General features: G+C 53.2%; 1 pseudogene; it reads right to left on the reverse strand.

The window, feature by feature from the left end:
* Positions 1-860: 860 nt before the first annotated feature.
* LOC149125789 (large ribosomal subunit protein uL18 pseudogene) lies at positions 861-2,054 on the reverse strand (annotated as a pseudogene).
* Between the last annotated feature and the right edge of the window lie 4,514 nt (positions 2,055-6,568).

Raw genomic sequence — 6,568 nt, forward strand, 5'->3', positions numbered from 1 at the left:
GAGGTGCCCAATCCTTGATTGCATCCTAAATCTGAAGGCACAAGCTGGTGGCCTGCAGCCAGCAGCAATCCGAAGGCATGTTGTGATTGTCCCATGCTGTGTCTTGAATCGTTGAATTATTTGACAATTCCACATGAAAATCTAATTTCAGGCTTATCTTGAAAAAGAAGATCTGGCAACCGTGGGCGCCCAGTCTCATCCAGACACATCAGCGGACTTGGGTGGCTGCTGCCCCCTAGAGGCTGGGCTTGTGCACTGCAGCTCTCCCTTGGTCTGGCCCACCAGCCTCTGTCCTAAGGACCAGCCTGCCTCTGCCTGAGACCCAGGGTTTGCAGGCCCCGAATCAACCATTTCATTGGTCAGACTTATTTCTTTAGGTCAAAAGTCCAATCAGTACAAAAAGACAAAAAGAGCAATTCCTCCTCCAAGAGGTAGCTGACCTCTGCAGGTGCAAACGTTCACTAGCACTTTTTTTTTTTTTTTTTTTTGGACAGGCAGAATTAGAGAGAGAGAGAGAAAGGTCTTCCTTTTTCCATTGGTTCACCTCCTAAATGGCTGCCATGGCCGATGCACTGCGCCAATCTGAAGCCAGGAGCCAGGTGCTTCCTCTTGGTCTCCCATGCGAGTGCAGGGCCCAAGCACTTTGTCCATCCTCCACTGCACTCCTGGGCCACAGCAGAGAGCTGGCCTGGAAAAGGAGCAACCGGGACTAGAACCCGGGGTGCCGGCGCTGCAGGCGGAGGATTAGCCAAGTGAGCCACGGCACCGGCCTCACTAGTGCTTTCTACAGGCTGCACATTGGCTGGGCTTCAGGGTCACAGTGGACCCTCCCAAGATACGGAGACTCAGGACCTCGGGACCCTCCTCAGATGTGGGGAGGTAGAATTTCTTCTGTTTTTCTTTCTTTCTTTTGTTGCTTGGTGAATAAGTTTATTGTCTTTATCAGAGAAATCTTCACAGAAAACTGGTTCAGTGCTCAGCAGCCCATTCCTGAGCTCTGAGGACGCCTGCTTCCTCCTGAGCACCCAATCTTGTGGGCGAGAGATGTCTGGGGACGGTTCCACTCTTCTCTGTAACCCCCCCCCCCCATCTCTATCTCTCAAAGGTTTTCATTTGTGTTTGAAGAGCAGAGTGGTGTGGAGAGAGATCTTCCTTCTGCCGGTTCAGTCCCTAAATGCCTGCTACATCCAGGGCTGAAGCCAGGAACCCCATTCTGGTGTCCCGAGTGGGTGGCAGACCTCTGCCTCCCAGGCACATTGGCAGGGAACTGGTTCCGAAGCAGAGCAGCCTGAGCTCAAACTGATACGGGCACCAGTGAAACACTAGTTCAGCACTGGCCCCGTAACGCCTCTTAGGCTTCTTCTCACTCTGGATTCCCTTGGCTCGCAGCATGAGCTTGTTTGTACATCTCCGTTGTGTCTGGAGTTAATGTCGTCCTTTATGTACTGAGTTGTTTTTTGTAAGCATCTTCATCCTCCTTCATCAGATAACGCATACAGCCTGCCACGTTCTGACCCATGGTGCACTGCTGTATCCAACTCCTTGTTTTCAGAATCATAACCAGGGCATTGTTTGTACTGTGAGGGTTGGACACCATTCAGGGCTCCAAAAACCTGATCGCCAGGAGTTCTGCGAGGCCTGCATTCAAACAGCAGGTGAAGACACCAGGTTGGCCATCGGTGCTTTCCACATGGTGTTCACCTCCAGTCGCCTCCACTTGGCCTTCATAGATCTTGTCCATGCCTAGCCTCCCGGGAATCCTGGGAGCCAGCAGCAGGCTGGCACACAGGCGGCAGTGAGATGGGTCGGCCGAACCTCCACTCCGAATCTTGGTTATGTGCATCAGCTGTGCGACTCATATCCCCTGCTGTATGAGTACAAGCGATCTGACGAGTTACATCTCTGAGTTACACCAACCATCGTCCTGGATCTGAGCATGTTGTACTTGTTTTCACCCTGGATCCCCAAGCGTTTCTGAACCCTCACATTGTCTTCTAAATGTCACTTGGTGTCCCTTAAAGGAGGCCTTGTTCTTGACGACTAACAAACCCCATGCTGTGGAAGAGACCACGGCCGCAGCTCCGTGCAGACCTGGGCGGCTGAGTTTCTACAACCGGAGCGGGGTCTAGATTTCCCCAGCTCCTCCAGGACTCTGCTGCTCAGCCGGCAGAGTGTTCCATGCTGCGTGTGACATCCCGGGCGCGGTGCCACTCTCCAGGCCCTGGAGTTCCAACCATGGAGGCCACTGCTCCCCGTGTGCGGGTTGTATCCTGCACAGGGCCACCCAGCAGAGGGGCTGTGAGCCTGAAGTCCAGCCGTACTGAGGACCAAGGCTCCCAGGGGCAGCACTGCTTTCTGGTCTGTCATACCCAGTACAAATGCAGGGAGACCTGTGCTGTGAGCGGGGCACAGACAGGGATTCCTCAGTCCAGCTGCAGGAAACGATGCTTGGGCCACGAACGGTGCTGAGATTAGAAGCCAGCCCGTACTTCCCTCTCCCAGCCCACCCTACTCTATCTCTACACCTTGGCTCTCTGTGATTATCAGCCCTCCTCCTCCCCCCCGCTATTCTGTGGCCGCTCTTAGACACTGTCAGGGATGCTTTAATAACTACATCAAGAAGACCCCGAGGGCCAGATTGGATTGGAAGGAGGGACCACCATAAGCAGACTGCTGTGCCTTCCTCAGGCTGCTTGGGGTTGACTGTCTCAGTGTCCAGAAGTACCTGCTGGGGGGCTGGGGATGTGGGAGTCTCATGCCTTCCTGAGAGCCTGTGAGGTTCTGCAAAGCCAGAGCCACCTCTCAGCAGCCTGGCTCAGTACCGTCACAGAGCAGCGCAGGGCGTGGGCCTTGGGGGCAGCAGGTCCCCCTCGTCGGGAGTCCTGGCTCCACTGCCCATTCCAGCTTCCTGCTGATGTGCGTCCTGGAGGCAGCAGATGATGGCTCAAGTCCTTGGGTCCCTGTGGGACTCACAGTGAGTTCCTGGCTCCTCGTGCCTAGTTTTGGCCTGGCCCAGCCTTGGCTGTTGGTGGCATTTGGAGAGCAAACCAGCAGATGGACGATTCTGTCTTCTCTCTGCCTTTCAAATAAAAATAAGTAAAATATTTTTTAAATGTAATCTGAATTCAAGACTTGATGGTTTTGTTTGAGGCTTGTTTTATTCCTACAGAATGTGGTCAACTGCCCACTCTTCAGTGAAGTGTGATTTTGTCCACGTATTTCTTCCTTCATGTGACAAGCTAGATTCCCATTGATGTAGCTGATCATTAGTGTTTTTTAAATGTTCCCTAACTGTATGTAAACTATATCAGAATAAACTATTTTTGCATCAGAAAGAAAGTGTAGGCTGGGGCCACTGCCGTCCACAAGCCGCCCCTGTTCTGCAGTGGGATAAGCTCGGAAACTGCGTGTAAGCATTTGGAAACTTTTACCAGAATTCTACAAGGTCTGTTGAATACTATTAAAGGTGAGGCTAGTATTTTGCATCCTTTTTTCATCTTTATATTTGAAAAAAGTTATTGTGCTAAAATACGAACAATATAAATGTACTATCTATTTGACCATTCTTTAGTGTATGGTTCAATGGCATTATTTACACCTACAATGTTAAGCAACCATTACCATTATCTAATTTTCTTAAGATTTTATTTATTCATTTGAGAGGTGGAGTTACAGAGAGGGAGAGGCAGAGAGAAAGGCGTTCCATCCACTGCTTCACTCCCTAAATGGCTGCAACAGCTGAGGCTGGGCCAGGCTGAAGCCAGGAGCCTAGGACTCCATCCGGGTCTCCCACGTGGGTACAGGGGCCCAAGTGCTTGGGCCATCTTCTACTGCTTTCCCAGGCCACAGCAGAGAGCTGGACTGAAAGAGGAGCAGCCAGGATTCGAACCTGTGCCATATGGGATGCCGGTGCCACATGCGGAGGATTAACCTGCGCCTCAATGCCAGCCCCCCACTATCTAATAATTTTTTAAAAAATTTTATCAAAATATCATCAGATTCCTTAAAAAGATTTTTTTTTTAATTTAGTTTGAGAAGCACTGGCCTAAATGTATCCCCAGGGGCTTCCCAAAGCCTTGAAGGTTTGGGGGAGACAAACACGCAACGGAAGGAGCTGATGGCAACACTGAGCTTCGCTTCACTTCCCCGTCATTGCCTGGAAATGGGCCTCAGAGACTGCAGCCTGCTGAGGCCGGGCTAAGCAGAAGGAGGCCAGCAGGCACGGCGCAGCCTGGGCCTGGGGCTGGGGCTGGACAGCCAGGCTGTGCCACGCCCAGCAGGCCTCCTCCTGACTCGGCCTGGGAGCCTGGAGGTGGGTGTTTAGAATGTCAGCAGCAGCTGGAAGGGCCCCAGCAACTCTGGTGTCTCCTTGCTGGTTGAGAGGAGGCGCCTGAGGCCCAAAAGCAAGGATTTGCTCAGGTCTCAGGTGACTGCTGATGGTCTCAGATCCGGGCCTTTCAGTGCCCCGGCTGAAGCAGAGCAGAGATTTTGCAGTCATGCAGAATGGATTCAAGTTTTCCTCCCTCTAGTAGCTCTCCAGGGGCCTGAGCGTCCTTAGCCTCATCTGTAAACCAGGGATGTTCCCCCGCAGGCAGGAGTGTGTGCGACCCAGGGGAAAGCAGGCCCCGCCCCAGCCCTATGCCCCGCCCACCAGAGCCTCTCCCTCCCCCCCAGCTGTCCTTCTCCTTGCACTTGATCCTTCCACCAACTCTCTGGGTGTCTGTCTTCCTGGGCTCAGAACACATCAACAAATGCACGGGTGGGCCAGCCGCACCCAGAGGTTCATTCCGGGGAGGGGATGCTGAAGTTGGAGAGTTCAAGGTTTCAGTGTCACTGGTCTCCGGGGGGCACACCTGCAGCGTCTGAGTGCCCTGCCCCGGCTGCGAGGCCGTCTGCTCTGAGGCTGCCTCGCTCTGCTCTCTCACTCCCTTCTGTCTCTTCTTTCTCCTACAGCTGTGGTTTTCTGGGCTCTTGCTATTTGCCACATATCATAAAATGTTCTACGTATTGCATCCTATTAAATCCTTAGGACAGCCCTGAGAAGTAGACACTATTCTAATCCCATTTTCCAGATGAGGAAACAGGTTCAGAGAGGCTGGGAGGTGGACCACAGCTTGGGGGGGCAAAGCCCGCAGGTGCTCTCCCAACCCCATTTCCCAGGGCCCGTTCTGCCCCAAATCCTGCAGGTCCAGTGCGGTGGGCGCCTGTGCTCGCCTCCTTCCTGTTGTTCCCACACAGTCTCTGTCTCTGCCTCCGCATGGCAGGCTCTGGGGGGAACACACCTCACGTACCCTGTCCTCCCCCCGATCTCGATCTCCTGCCTTGCCTTTCTCTTTGGAAGGCCACACGCTGGAAGACTCCCCAAGGGAGCCTCTCTGCTCACTGAGCAAACGCAGGAGAGCGCTGCGTGCCGGGCACAGCACTGGGCTGCAGGGACACAGCTGGGAGCAGGGCTGACGTGGTTGCTGCTCTCTGAGTTCATTCTTGGGGGGTTGACAGGCCACAGGAAAGCTGAAGGCGGGCAGGGCACTTGGCACAGCAAAGCTACCACCGGGGACGCCTGCGTCCCGTCTCGGAGTCCCAGCTCCACTCTCCATTCCGGGCTTCCTGCTATTACACACCCGGGGAGGCAACAGCTGATGGCGGAAGGAACTGTGTCCCTGCCAGCCACGTGAGAGGCTCGTGAAGGTTCAAGTTCCCAGCTTCAGCTTGGCCCAGCCCTGGCTGTTGTAGATCTGGGGACGTGAACCAGCACAGATGAGCTCTCCTTCTGTCTCTCTGCCTTTAAAATAGAATAAAATAAGAATAAATAAGAAGAAAGAGCTCAATATTTTTAAGCTTTATTTATTTATTTGAAAGGCATTTACAGGGGCCGGCGCTGTGGCACAGTAGGTTAATCCTCTGCCTGTGGCGCCAGCATCCCATATGGGGGCCGGTTCTGGTCCTGGCTGCTCCTCTTCCAATCCAGCTCTCTGCTGTGGCTTGAGAAAGCAGTAGGAGATGGCCCAAGTCCTTGGGCCCCTGCATCCATGTGGGAGACCAGGAAGAGGCACCTGGCTCCTGGCTTTGGATTGGCGTAGCTCCAGCCGTTGCGGCCAATGGGGAGTGAACCGATGGAGGGAGGACCTCTCTCTCTGTCTCTCCCTCTCACTGTCTGTAATTCTACCTCTCAAATAAATACATAAAATCTTAAAAATAAATAAATAAATAAATAAATAAAGGCATTTACAGAGAGAGAGGGAGAGACAGATCTTCCATCCACTGGTTCACTCCCCAAATGGCTACAACAGCCAGAGCTGGGCCAGGCCAAAGCCCCGAAGCCAGGAACTTCATCTAGTCTCCCACATGAGTACAGGGTCCTAACCACTTGGGCCATCTTCCACTGTTTTTCCAGGCCATCAGCAGGGAGCTGGATTGGAAGTGGAGCAGCCAGGACTCAAACTAGTGCCAATATGGGATGCCAGTGCTGCAGGTGGAGGCTTAATCCACTGTGCCGCAGTGCCGGCCCTTGTTATTGTTTGTTTGTTTGTTTTGAAAACAAAGGATGATGGTGGCCGGTGCTGTGATG

The sequence above is a fragment of the Oryctolagus cuniculus genome, chromosome 7, assembly GCF_051225735.1.
Source record: "Oryctolagus cuniculus isolate XC-2025 breed Fujian yellow rabbit chromosome 7, ASM5122573v1, whole genome shotgun sequence".
Classification (NCBI taxonomy): domain Eukaryota; kingdom Metazoa; phylum Chordata; class Mammalia; order Lagomorpha; family Leporidae; genus Oryctolagus; species Oryctolagus cuniculus.